Source organism: Aplidium turbinatum, chromosome 6 (assembly GCF_918807975.1).
Source record: "Aplidium turbinatum chromosome 6, kaAplTurb1.1, whole genome shotgun sequence".
NCBI lineage: Eukaryota > Metazoa > Chordata > Ascidiacea > Aplousobranchia > Polyclinidae > Aplidium > Aplidium turbinatum.
Window position 1 is genome coordinate 5,889,017 of NC_137477.1, and position 15,363 is coordinate 5,904,379.

Below are 15,363 nucleotides of genomic sequence, written 5' to 3' on the forward strand. Positions count from 1 at the left end.
TCATATTGTATGCCAATGTATGGTTCTCAGCTATGGTGTAGCCTAATTGTAAAACTTGTACTTTAAATCGCATACGAGTTGCTTACAACAACTCTCACAGAAATATCCACAATTTGACGAGATACGATAGTGCTAGACAGCTAGAGTGTATCAGGTGCAGAACGAAGTTTTAACATTTGATACTCTATTTAGAAAAAAATTGCTATGCATTTGTAGAACGCTGCAAAAATTCCATTAATCCACTTTTGCGCAATGTTATGTCTTCTGATTAATACCGTATTTCAATTTTACATATTATTATCACTACAGCAGTAGGCCTAATGGCCTATGTTGTTTGATGTAGCCAGCATGGTGGTGTTTTAGTCTGATATTTTGTGTGATGACTGTTAAAAATTTAAATAGACCTTTCTCCGCAGCCAACCATAATGAAGCGTGAGGTGGAAAACAAAGCACAGGCTGAGTTTACAGTGATAAAACACAGTTTTTGAACGTTTGGGTTGTTGTTTTGATCGAACAATCGCTTATTTTAGTCGTACATTTTGTACCAAAAGTACTTTGTTGATTGAGCATTACAATTAGGTTATCTGAGAGAGAGAGAAGTTCTTTTATTTGCATCAACAGCACATGTGGAAAAAACAATACAAGATTACAATGTGAACTAGGTTGTTTTAATGTTTGCTGACGATGATGGGAGTGGCAGAAGGACCGAACTGGTCATCAAGTCTGCCACACCCGTGTGGTGTCATAGCTTATTTGACATGGAACGGTGTCGGAGTTGAACGCAAATATATATTGTATACATTACAAAATAAAAAACAATACACACACGAAATTTAACAGTACAATATAAAACAGTATTTAACAGTACAATATATCTATTTTTAGAGAAAAAAAAAATTGAAATTACTAGGCTATATGGGTCTAGCTAACTAGGCTACCACCCACACAGCGCTATAGGAATAGCCTAGTTCACGGGACCACGGAACAAAAGGGCCTCGCATTGATCAATTTTCTTTTTAAAATAAGCTTACTTCAGTTAACAACTAAAGTAGATAACCTAAACTTGTTATTATTTCATTTAAAATCTACACTTAGCCTACAATCTATTCGTGCAGCGATTGCGTTTATATTGATGTTTTTGCATATGCTGCATTTTTTAGACGTGTCTTAATTTGAGGCCCGAGATTCACATTGGTCCCACGCCCCATTTATCCTCTCAACGGCCCTGTGCTCATCCATGGCTTTCAATTGTCTCTCAGGCTTGTGTGCGAATCATTGTCATCGTGAAAGGATCAATAAGGAAGAAATAATAAATCGAATTGTCACGGGCCTAATAGTTGGCTGAAAGCGACGAATAGACATTTGATCATGGCACTAGGGCTAGGCTGTATTGCTAATAACGAAGTATTGTAAACATTTTATTGTGTTGTAAATTAATAAAAACTGGTAGAAAAAGTGAATTTTATGTTGATAAAATCCAGCAATTTATTTTTTGAATCATTAAATGATTTTGCCAACTAACCATTTTTCGTTGTAGTCACCCCGATAATATGCTTAGATAGAGGGTGCCCTAAACAAAGTCTTGTTAATTGCTTAAAGTTAAAACATTTGAATTTTTCTAAAAGTTGGAGCTGGCTACGTCACTGCTTCATTGGAGCAATTTTTCTTTTGCTTTCAATCAAAAACAAGACTTTTCAACTTAGGTGTTTAATACCAAAAAAATATTTTCACTTGAGCTTCAAGTCTAAAAATTAAAATCCCTAAACTCAAACTTGGAAAGTATCGATCAACTTTGATGAAAAAGATAAATGTATGCCATCTTAAACTTAATGTAACCTAAACATGCATTTGTTTTGTTTTTCAGCGCAACTCTCAGAACCGCGTGGTACCGCCGAACACTCAGCAGGCACGGTAGCCACTTTAACAAGTCGAAATTTTGCCACTAAAAATGACTAGAATGAAACCGCCAACCAATCATAAGCTACGGTTTAAGTGACATGAAAAATTAAAACTTTTTGGTGATTCTTTAGTGTTTAAGTGCATATTATATTTTTCGAAAAAAATATTTGATATACCGTACCTTTTTGTTTGGGAGATATAACCAAATCAAAATCGGCCACCTAAAGGCGCTATGTGTTTTGTGACGTCATCGGCGTGCAGCCAAGTAAACAGCTTCACGCATTGCCTTAAAAACATCGCATAGGTCATTGTCATAGCCATACGAGACCAAACTATTTTTTTTTGGGGGGGGGGGGGGGGCAGAACGTAAATTTGCCCAAATCTGCACGCTTTTATAGAAATTGCCCAAATATAATGTATGCGGTGCATGATAACAGTGAAAAACTAACATAACAAGATCACCAGCTAGCTAGAATTTCTTACCCAAGTAATCAAGATAGAACAACTAAATTCATCTTTGAATATACCTTGCTTTCGCATTGCTCGATGCTTCTGCACTTTGGCATGGTAGGTAGGAGTAACATTTAGGAGTATTATATACTTCAGCAGTAGCATTTTAAATGTTGGTGAAATTAACATGACACAGTTGCATATACAAACTAAATATTTATTTTTTATTTTGGGGCGCAACTGCATCATTTTAATTTGGGTAGTTTTATAAAAATAACCAACAAAGCTAAGCAACACCACAACATTAACATTAGGCTACATTTAACAGGTACAGTATAACATTTTTTCGTTAAATGTTGTGGTGTTGCTTAGCTATGTCCGTTTATGGTTGAAAAAGTACTGTAACCTCTCCACCCGAATTATTTTATAAAAGTATTCATCAGATTTATATAAATTTATATTTTAATATAGTTACCCAAATCAAGATGATGCATTTATGGATATTAGGCCTATGAAAAAAATTAAAGACTTTGTAAATTTTGATGCCAAAGCAACTGCATCATGCCAATTTGGGCAGTTTTATAAATAGACTATGATCAGATAATTTCATATTTTTTTGTTGCCCAAATCTAAACGATAGAGTTATGTAAATGGGAAAATTAAATGAATTTGTTCATTTTGGGGAAACTGCCTCACGCTAATTTGTGCAGTTGCATAAACAGACTAATCAGATAATGTCATGTTTTCAGCTGCCCAAATCAATACGATGCATTTGTAAAAATTAATAAAATTAGCTACATAGCAAATTTTGTGTTTTGATTTGGGCACATTCGCAAAAGTATTAGAGACATATTTTGGTGGCTGCCCAAATTGGCATGATGCAGCTGGTTAAATGCATTTCGTACTACAGTTTGATCACCATACAATACATCAATACGGGTGCGCCAAATGAAAATTTTGCGGCATATGTCTTGTGCAAATAAGAGGCTGTACCGTAGCCTACTTAGTTTGATAGGTAAAAGATATTAATTTGTAGTTTTTCCTAATTCATGCAATTTTGAAGCTTTTCATATAGCAATTTTTGCCCTAATAATTGCAAGATTTTGCCCGAATTTGCGACGTTTTGAAACAACAAGGGGGGGGGGGGGGCAGCTGCCTCCCTGCCCCCCTGGCTCGTACGGCTATGGTCATTAAGGCGATGTGAAAATCAAAAAATTTAAAAAAATCAAAAATCGAATTATCACACAGGGTGACTATTGCTATGTAGAGTATTTCTGTAAAATTTCACGCAAAAATATTCAGTAACCTTAAACATGTAGTCGATTTTGTCTTTGGCATTTGTTGCCAGCACAGAGTTGCCAGGTACAATTTTTTTGAAGAAAAAACTTTGTTTATCTTTTTTAAATTGTAAAAATTTCCAACTTTAACAACCACAACAACAATTACATATGATGCGACTGCTAGTTGCCCTTTTAGGTAAAGTCTGGCGGTGTACGGTAAGATATTAAACAATCACCTGGCAACCCTATTTTTGCTTGATCAGCAAAAACTGATGATATTAAAGCCTTTTTCACTTCTATGGCAAGAGTAGGAATGCACTGTGCATAAGATGACACTTTGGTTTTGTTGTAGTAATATGTATTACATAATCACACAACGCACTGCATTAATATTCGATTGTTTTCGCCGACTTACATTTGTTTTTTGACAGATATAGTAACTGCAACTCTCCAATGGTAGCTTACACATCAACCAAACAACTTTATATGTGTTTGTAAAACGCGCACAAACGAATGAAGAATAAAGACAATGAACAAGAAACAGTGGTGAATATCAAAACATTATACTGCAGCCAATGAAAGAAAGTCAGATTTCGTGTCTGCTTTCGGCAAGACCCTACGCGAAGCAATTCTCGCCCGAATGAAACCATCACGTCGTTGATGGCCAGCAACACTTCCACAGTCGTTAGTGACTTCCCAAATGATACGCTGCACAGCCTGAGTATGGGCAGGAAAATGAGGGTATTCAAACTTTGTGTTTATCAAACCCTTTAGTTCATCCATGGTCAAGTGTGAAGTAAGGATAGACTCAGTAAGCGTGGCATGGTCCCAATCAAAGAGAACAGTGAGTTGGCATCCAAATTTAATTTTGGTTGGGTAAAAGTGCGGACAGAAACATCACAAGAGTTACTGCCTTTGCGAATATTTTCTAACATGTTCACAGAAAAAGATCGCAGAGCAGGATCATCACTGAATACCGGGGCATTGTCACATTCAGATGTACCAGGTGCAGCTGGTTCGAAAGGAGAGTCAATTTCTTCATCAATTGCTGCAGAAAACTGCTGTTTCTTCCAGTTCTCTTCCTCTATCACTTGTGACTTCTTTGCTGCAGCGAAATCATCTCCTCGCTGTTGTTTGAGGCTCTTGAAAAACAAGTTTTTTGTGTGATTGATAAATGTAAAGAACACAAAATAATCCATGTAAATCAGTTCAGTTTGTTTTTATTTCTGACTGTCACAACGAAAAACAATATATGCCAAACATAACAATTAATACTCTTTCGGACAAATGGCAGTAAAAATCAGTGATAGTCAAGAAAAATCTTCTCGCCATAGCACGACTAGCTTTAGTGAAAGCACAAGCCTGCCTTTACAGACATAGAAATCAAAATAACTGAATCACTTTCCCACGAGGAAATGCTTTAGGAAATCAAAAAATCCTTAAACCACCTACTATCTAGAGTTGGTTGAACTACATCTGCAATGGTGAAGTGGGGTTGTAGAATTGGCAGTAACCCATTCTCCTTCTCATATGGCTCCATTCAACAAATATTGTTAGAAGAGCCATGTCAATGGCAACAACAGACCAACCCCAGTACACAACATGGGACATGTCCAGGCTTTTTTTTAAGGTTTGGTTTGGGTGACCGCTAAGTAGTTTTAAGAGACCGCAAGTGTTTCATTTAAATACCAAAAAATAGCCATAACTACATACAATCAACGCAACATAAAATGAATTATTCGACAAGGCACAGCTTAAATGATTGTGACAGTGACCAAACAGCCTGCCCAACACGGTCGCCAAACAAGTTTGCTGCACAATCAAACAAAGTGTGTTTGTTGGCTTCTGCTTGTTATGTTTCCACACGTAAGAACTGATCATTATGCGCCATAAATCAGAAATAAACATTGACGAGTATCGAAGGTGCACTTCTTTTGTGAATAACTCTTTGATTCAGCTGTTAGCTGTACCTCCACTTATTCTTTTTTCTGGGCGTGAACTATTGATTGTAGGCTATATTCGTATTATCGACAAGACATAACGAGAAACAACCATTACTTTTCTACTGTAGTTCTAAATTATGGGAAACCGCTGGAGAAACTTGGGGGACCGTTTTGGTCCCCCAAAACACCTTAAAAAAAACACTGGACATGTCTATGCATGACCCTGTTATCAAAGAATATACTTATAAAAGCCTTACATTTCATAGAAAATTACTTGACAAAAAAAGTTTGAAAAGATACCGTATGTAAGAACTTACCTTTTTGTTAACTCTCTTTTGAAGCGTTTTCGTTGTCCTTTTGTCAAGAGGCCCAATTTGGTATAACGGTGCTTCTACTCTACGATAACGTTGGGAGAGGAGAAACCTCAATTGTTTTAGGAATGCGATCTTCATTTGAAAAGAGAATAGTTAGCTTTTTTCCAGCTTCCTGAAAAATTAATTCCTTATGAGTGCTCTGTCTCTGTAAACGTGCAATTAATTATTTCAACACATTAAGGCTTTGAAAAGTGTCTTCTAGTTGGTTATTGTAGCCTACGTGTACTGTTCATTCATGCAAGCTATATGTTAGTATTTTTAACAACTACCCTTCATCCATACGAAGATATACGAGTTGGTCTATGTTTTATGTCACTACCAACCTTAATTAAAACCAGTCAGAGAAAAACTTGCAGTAATAAAGTACTTGAGTATCACCTTTAACAAAGTACAGAATGCAAGAACATCGTAGTGTTGGTAAATCAGCAGTGGGAAGCTCCTTGGAAGGTCCAATGACAGAAGAGCTTTCCATGCTTCTTACTCTCTTTTTAGAACTTTTAGGCATGATTTAACAGTTAACAATGCTACCCACAACAAGGTCAGCTTTATGAACTAAAGATAATATGTGAAGAGATTAATGTATTTTTTGAAGAAAAAAAACATAGCCCACTTACAGTACGGTAGCCTACACAGAACTAAGAATTTAAGTGCTGAAAACTTAGTTGTCTGAGCCTTCCGTAATACTATGAACTTTATTAGTGTCATTCTCAAAGCTACATATAAAAAATACAGAACCACAAACAGCAACTTCACCTGAATAAGCAGTTCTTATTCCAGAAGACCTGATAATTACAGACACTGCCTCTTAGGCCTACTTTACACAATTTGGAAAACCTAGCCTAAACTAACTTTGAACCGAAGCCTGAATGATTATTTAACAACCAAGCATAAAATCATAGCAAACATTTCGGCTGAACACAACTTCTTATCTGAATTTTGCAGCCTTATCTTCAATAATAATCAGCAATTCAGCATCTCAAGGTATAAATCTCTCAGCAGCAGACAGCGATCGCTCGCGCGCACGTGTGTGTGTGCGGCACACAACGCGTTTTCCCTAACTAGCCATTCAGAGCGCGCTATCTGGATCACGTGGATTGATGCGTTGTGATAGTATTTTTTGTGGAATCACCTTGCAAGAATTAAAAAATACTAACCTTAAAACGCTTACATGTTTACGGATACTGGATTTTATTGCATAAAACTTCACAAAAATACTCTACACAACAGTAGTCACCCTGTGTGATAATTCGATTTTGTCCATTCAAATTTCACATCGCCTTAATGGTCATTGTATATTGAGTAATAGAAGATCAGCACAAACAACATGTCTGAAACAGACAAGGATTTCTCTTTGAACCAAAAAGACGGCGACTTGACAGCGAAGAACATCATTCTGATTCGTGCTCTGACAACACCAGTTCGGACAGCAGTCGGATGGAAAATTTGCATTGAAAAAAATACAGGAAAATAATTTGCTTGAACCAAGTGGTTTATATCAACCAAAAGTAGCCTATGTATTCAGGGTTGCCTACGCTGCCAATGTTTTACTGTCCTACTGACCCGTTTCAAAGTCTTGTTGTTTTCTCGCTTTGCTATTCGATTCAAACGCCCGATCGTACTCACAGACCTGTGCCTAGGTCGATCGAGTTTTGTGGGTACTGCATTGACAGTGGCTTTCACATATCGTGAAAAATCAAAGACGGAAGGAACAGGTTCAGGGATGAGCAGGTGTCTGGACTTGGTGCCTTGTAGCTCAGCCTGTGGATCACTTTGGTAATCGCTGGCCAGAAAATGATTGCTGCACCCTGCACACACGGCAGCGCTTGTTTGCAGGTGGGTCTTTGAGTTTCATCGCCGAGATCCATTTCTTCAGCTTGTTGTCATTATTCAGAAGTAAACGATGAAAGGATACCCCAGGGATACCCCTTTGACGATTCCCCAGTTAGTACAACCGAGAGCCATACAAGAAGCCACCATTTTAAGGGAGTAAAAACTCCCTTAGCACAAAATTGTTCGGTGTTTTTGTAGCCTACGCGGTTTGTTCCTTGTGTTTGCACGCAAAACCTTGGATACGGCGTCGCCGGCCAATGACGTCGTCAAAAATTTTGACCAATCAGAATCATTTCAATCAAAAAAGTGTTTTTTTAGGTTTTTTTAAGTTATGGTAACACAAAAAATAAAAAAATGTTGAAAAACGTTTTATTTCAGAAAGATCTACAAATACAAATCCATGTATTTTCGTTGCAGTGCACCTTTAAAGTGCCTCTGACAGGAAAATAAATTTGCTAAATTTACCTAAGATACCAAAGAGATGACACTAACAAACTTCCCTGACCAGCAAATCGTAAAAAAATCAACAGGCTACTAAGTTACACGCTTGCAAACTTTCGTTCATTTTCGGCAAATCTGGCAATCAGTTAATTACGAAAATAAAAACGGCAACACCGCTGTGACGTCACCGTGGGTGGGAAGGATACATTCTTTCTCTGTGGTGAGTTGGTAAGGTATGGTACGACTGCTCCAAAACGTCAATGTGTGGGGCTCTATTGGTCTAAAGCATGTGCAAAATGAGAATTACCGAAATGAAAAAGTCAACTTATTATTACTATCAGGTTTAGATCAAATAGATTGAGTTTATTTTTATCAAACAGCATCTCAATTCAATTGAAATTGCAGTTTTTCTAAACTCTTGTAGGGCTACAATTTGGATAATTTTTTTGTTTGTCCTAATCTGGCTATAGCCATTTGCAGTATAACAGCAGTATCTCACAGACAGTACCCTTAATTTATGGTTGAGGTAATGCCTGGAAATTGCTGTTTATGTGACAGAGTCACTGACAAAGACGTGTGCTATATTTTCATGCTTTCAAACAAAACAAGGTGCTGAGAAGAAAATAGTCAAAGTTTTCTTCAAGTCTTTGAAAGTGGGATGGACCATACAAAACTAGTCGTATATGTTCTCTTTACTTCAATGGAGATGATTTTGTTAACACCACAAACCCGATTTGGATCTTCTCAGCAATGAGTGGCGTGCTGGAAACTGTAGGTGGTGCGTTTGCCACAAGTGCGAGTCTATGTCCCAGCCCAATGAATGTGTATGTTGCCATGAAGTGCCACAGACGAAAGCACTTTTGAAGAAAGACCCATCTAGCTGTGTTACCAATTTGACCCATTTTGAGGCACACTTACATCCTGCAGTTCTGAGGACTTTTTTTATGAGGAGCAGGAAGAACTGGAGAAAAAGCAATAAACCGAAAGGAGAAAACGGAGACCTATCGAAAGAGTAAGGATGCTACATTAGGCTAAAAATACCCTAAACGCTAAAGAATGCACACTAAACAAAGTGATTTTATTTCCTTGCAGGCAGTATCGGTAATTAGTCGCTTACAGGCATGTATTGGAGTGGATACTACAAGGTGGTACTCTCGGAAGCAACAATCGGATTGTGCTGCCATCATGCATTGTTTGGCAAATCCGAAACAATTTTAAAGTCCAGATGGCTATTACACCGGTTTTCAATGGCCAACTGAAGGCACATTATGAGAGAGAGAGAGAGAACTTTTATTTATTTATGAATAGTGATGATGAAATAAATATGAATGATGATTCGTACGATTTCTTCATTTTTCACTTCAAGTATATTTTAGGTTTTGTAGGAACGTATCCAGTACAGTTTTATTAAACTGCAAAAAAGAATAAATATTCGAAAAAAGCAACCGCTTGTACCAACTCCGACCAAACTGTGATCCACCAATTACATCTAGAAAGCATTTGTTTTATTCGTCGCTAACGACGCCCACCCACGATGACGTAATACCACCAAAGTCGTCGCAGAGCAATGAAATATGGAGTTTCGCCTGTGGTGGCGCTGTGGAACTGTCGTTTTGTATAAATTTCGCCCTTACCAGTCGAGTTTCGAGGTTAAGATTAAAAAGTTCGTTAAGCATAATTCTGCGCTAGAAAATGCTTAGAAAAGTTGCTATACTTGGGTCCAACCTGTCAGGGGCACTTTAAGGTCAATGCGAACCCTGTTCAAAAGTATCCTTGACAAAGCTACTAGTCTCGAAACTAAACAATTTTTTTCATGTTGAAATAGTTTTGTTGCAAACATCTGTAGTAAATGCACCACATTTGTTTTCACTCATACGGCAAAATATCAGCACAAACGGTTTCCTTTCAGTAAATAGCAAAAAGAAAATACCAACAATTTACTTCGCTGATAAACCTTCTTTTGATAGACATGGTATGCTTGTAGCTCGTGTTGTTTTTAGTTCATAAAGCCTATTTTATCAGCATCATCAATCAGCTTTTTCTCATTAACAACAAACCATAGATGGTATCTTCAATATTTTTGAAAAGTTTTTCACTCTTAATGCACAATTGGCTTGAAGTTTTTAAACATTGTTTTTATGACTAGCAACAGAAGCTAGTTTGATGAGAGAAGTGTAGAATTTTCCGCCTTTGAAAAGTCTTTAAGCTTTTTTTTGCAATGTTATCTTTAGCGGATTATCAGGATCAAGGAAAGGTAGGTTACATTTTACTTCCTCCACGTTTAGCTCATATTTTCTCAAATAATTGACTGAAGATCTAATGAGTAAGAAAACAAAAAGAAACTAGTAATTATCACAGGCTCTAAGTTAAAAAAAGTCAAGAGAAAAAATATTTGAAAGGTGACAAAGTGGGTTATAGAACTGTAGGCTAAATAAACAAAAAAAATTAAACTAGGCTTGAGAATAGGCTACTACACCATGTTCAATGAGGGCAAGTTAAGTTGTTATAATGGCAACCTACATTTACTTTTTGTCTTTGGCCAGTCTAAGGATCGAGAGTTTGAGTCTTTCATCACACTTGAGCCGCTGGCTGTAGCGGTGGCGAAATGGCATGCAAGCTACAAGGCCGCCATTGTGTAGTTTAATTAAATCGCAGAAAAGAAAAATAGCTTAGGCTTTAATTTTTATCCGAAGTAGCCTCAATAATTGTAATACAAGGCTATAAAATATTAACGTAAATCTCACAGACGATGTTTTAGTTTCAAAAATGTATTTTTATTCGTTTTACATTAGTTTAGAAAGCCTTGCATGTACGAGTAGCTACAAAATTGTAGTAGTAGCTACAAAGCTCTTGTCAAATTGTCGTATTTCAAATGTGCCATTCGCAGCTTACTCATTGACAATTCTCCACAACAGCATTACCGTATCTGCTGGGTTATTGTGATTATTCTTGGAATGTTTGTTTTTGCCTTCTTGCATGTTTGGTAATTAATATGGACTGATTGGTCTGATGCAAATAAATAAAAAAATAAAAAAAAATAAAAGCATGTACGTCATAAGCAAATGACATGTCATAGGCCTAGTAAAAAATATCCATGACTTGACAAATAGAGAATTCATATTTATGACAAGGACTTAATCTTTCTATGGTCCATGGAGAGAACGTTTTGTAAGGTATTTCTTGATGGGTTTTGCAATTAAATTGTTGTGCAGTTTTCACCAACAAAAAAAAAATTACAAAAAGAAGGATAGGCTATTTGCAAATGAAAAGTGATGTGATAAAAAACATAAAAGAGCCTAAAAATCTATTTATACAATCAGGTATTGTGCAAAGTGAATACAATTCAAACATTTTCAGTAAAAAAATTTATTACATTTTAATGGTTTTCACGGAAATTTGCCAAAGGCGCAAATAGTTACCAATCACCTCATCTGAAACGAACCTTATCAAATTTAATTTTTACTTATATGTGAAATTGCACAGCCACAAATAAGTCTGATCAACATTATTACAGGTGAGAGATTTAATTTGTAGATATTTTTAAAATATTTTCTACCCACCAGAAATGCTGAAGATTTCATGAAGCAAATCGACTTTTTTTCTTGACCTTCAAAATCACGTCGCAGTGCAAAAGAAAAAAAGAATCTTTGTAGGCATATTACAGTTGACGAAATCTGGATAAAATGCTTTCACATAGAGGATTTAATTAACTAGTATTTAGGCTACTATGCAATAGATTGATTAATCTATTGTTTTAACTGTTTGTGTATCTAATATCACAAAGCAAAGTAGGTTATTGAATAAAGCGACGATTGTAAGTAGCCTACAGAGTACAGATGTCATGTCAGTAAAACAGCGAGATGTATCCTCCTTGGTGCTTTGATTAAAGCAGGATTGGAAAAGTTTGCTTCTGTACGTGAGTTTAGCCATGTAGCAGTTGGTTTAAGTCTGATGCCTTTTCTACCGCTGTAGTTTAAAAAGCTTGAAAATATGTCGACGGCTGTCTTTTTTAAAAAGTTATATTTTTCTTTGGTCATTTGCAATACAAATAGCGCCGAAATTGCAGGAACTCCTCAAGTCCAGCACATGTTTCCAAACTAAAGCCTGTCGTTTCTATGTTCAGCGCTGCAATAAGTCGATTTCTTTTCCTTGCGTGAATATATAAAATTTCCAGTACCGTAACTAAAATGAAAGATAGTTTTTACTTTTGAAGCTCACGTTACAAGTTAAGTCGCAACTAATTGAGGTGGTTAGGCTAAGATTCGTAACAAAAACAGAGAGAGACTGTTCACCAGGCATTTTATAATAAAAGTAATTTGCGTTCTTCTGGTGACTATTTACTAGGTTACCTCCTGATGTTAAAGATGATAACTAGCTTTTGTATTTCCGACGTTTCGTCAGTCAGCACGACTGACTTTATCAAGGTGGCTAAAACAGGTTAACACAACCTGTTCAGCAACGATGGCACAACACAAAAACGTACTGATAAAATGAATAAAGTAAGCAGCAAGAATCAGAATTAAAACACGCAACAAGACACCTAGTTTAACCTCTAGGTGTCTTGTTGCGTGTTTTAATTCTGATTCTTGCTGCTTACTTTATTCATTTTATCAGTACGTTTTTGTGTTGTGCCATCGTTGCTGAACAGGTTGTGTTAACCTGTTTTAGCCACCTTGATAAAGTCAGTCGTGCTGACTGACGAAACGTCGGAAATACAAAAGCTAGTTATCATCTTTAACATCAGGAGGTAACCTAGTAAATAGTCACCAGAAGAACGCAAATTACTTTTATTCGTAACAAAGTTAATAGCAAATATCGATGAAAACGTAAGTTAGTTTAAAAACGAAATAAACGCTTGTTTGTCCAATTCAATAAGAAAAGTAAATAGTTTAGCTCAGTAAAATAGTTCAGGTTGATTACAAGATCAGTGAAAGTTTGTGTTATTCACTTATTAAATATTTTGTGCTGTTGGGATCACCTTAGTGCTATGAGTTGTTGAACGTGTCAAAGTCAAACGTAGCCCCTGATCTAAACTTTGTCTAATGCAACTGAGTGAGGCAATTTTTGTGAATTTCATTGAGTTTTTGTGCAAATAGTTGTTAATTTTTTAGTATGGTAGCTTTGTTTTAATGACCAGTTCACTAATAAAGTTTTTTCTTTCGCACACACGAATGATTTTCTAAAAAGTATTCTACTTAAACAAAAAACTATTTTAGTTGATATGTAACCCAAAACGGCAGCTCAGTTAACATGTTAACTAACCCAATACACATCTGCATTATGTAAACACCGTTATGATGATGCCCATGTCTTTACAGAAAAAGATTGACTTGATTTTGATAACAAATTAGTGCATTTAACAAATGTCTATTTTAGAAGCACTTCTTTTGACTTGTTAAAAACTAGAGTACTGTACGTAGTTGAGTGACTAACCTTCTAATTTGTGTTGTTGCTTGTGTCTTTCTAAACAATAATTCCCTTTATGACGTGTATGACAATAATGCCCTACATCAAGTTTTGTCCACAATTTTTGTTTGTCATTAAAATAGAATTATTTTCATGGCCATCTTTTGCGAAACAAAGAAGCACCATTGGACGTACTTATAACGTCATTTTGCTAACCATTATTAATGTTAATATTTGGCAATAATCACGTTACACAAACATCGGCCCTTTAATTTGTTTCGTTTTTCTGCATTTTCATAAACTTGATGATCTCGCAGAAGTAAGAAATTTTGTAACTTCAATAAAAAATACTTAAACTTTTTAGTATGAAAATGCTACCTTTGTCAGATACCAGTTTACCACGAAGTGAAAAAGATATTTTGTGACAGTTTGTCTCTCAATTCCACATAGGCCATATAGGTCAGCTTACACAAATATACTGATAATAAGGTATTCATAGGTGCCCAATCTATCTAACTAGCTTTGAATTTCTATCCGACGACTATAAAATATATTAACTTCTCATTCTTGTGTTGTACATTGCTGGGAAGTAAGCTAATCAATAAGTTGATGTGCAATTGGATATCAATAATTTATTGCTTTTAGTTAATTTCATTTGTTTTTAAATTACATGCATACATACCTTGCATCGTTTTTTGTTAAGATGTTGTTGGAATATTCCATGACGCCATTGTATTGCTTTGCCTCTCCCCTTCCCCGTGTGACGTCCACTACGATACTTTACCCAAGTCATGGGAAATACCCAACGTGAAGGTTTGACCCCCAAAATGGGACGTCTTGCGATGTATATAATACTTAACTCAGTAACCCTTAAGAGTAAATTAATTGCAAAATGCCTCAATTTTCAGAAAAAAGCAATACATAGGTATTCGCAGCTAGCAAAATCCGTCATTTTTACATTGATTCAAAGTCTGCAGATGTTGAATCAATGTAAAAATGACATATTTTGCTGTCTGGGTTATGTATGTTAGTTATTCTCAAAAAGATTTTTAACTTTAAAAAGATAATATCCAAGAAAGTGGTACAACGCAAAGATCTGTAACGTTATTTAACGTTGTTTTAACAACAAGAAGCTATTAAACATTTGGTTAATTTAAACGTACAGAGCATAATTCATAGCAGTTAAGGCTGCTCCGGCCTGATACTTTTTGGTAAAACTTGCTTTACTTGATTTTAATCGTAGATAGCATATTTTCCCCGGTGCGTAATTTTGATTACAGACTTCATCTATCAGTAAACTTGATTTAGCTTTTAAGTTAGCTAACAGGCGTGTAATAGGTAAACCACTGGTGTGGTAATGCATAATGACTTCCTTGAAAATACCACTTGTCAATAATTGCCCCACATTCAACCCTATACGGTAAGAAATTTGTCCCGACTCAAAAATGTTTGTTTCAACTGATCTAAAGTATCAGTGAGGCTACAAATAGGTTGTGAGTTCACTTCAGTTTAGTTTTTTTTTTTTTCTGCTGGCGAATAAACAAAATATACAAAACACAATAAACACAAATAATTTACACAGCAAGGATGGCAGCTAAAGATCAAATGGTCACTAAAGTTAACTGCCGCCCAAAGTGAGAATATCACCATCATCATGTCTTATATTTTCGACCATTAAAGTAAAAAAATATGTAATACTTGCCATAACATAGTAGGGGTTATGAAAAAAGTTAGAAGCGA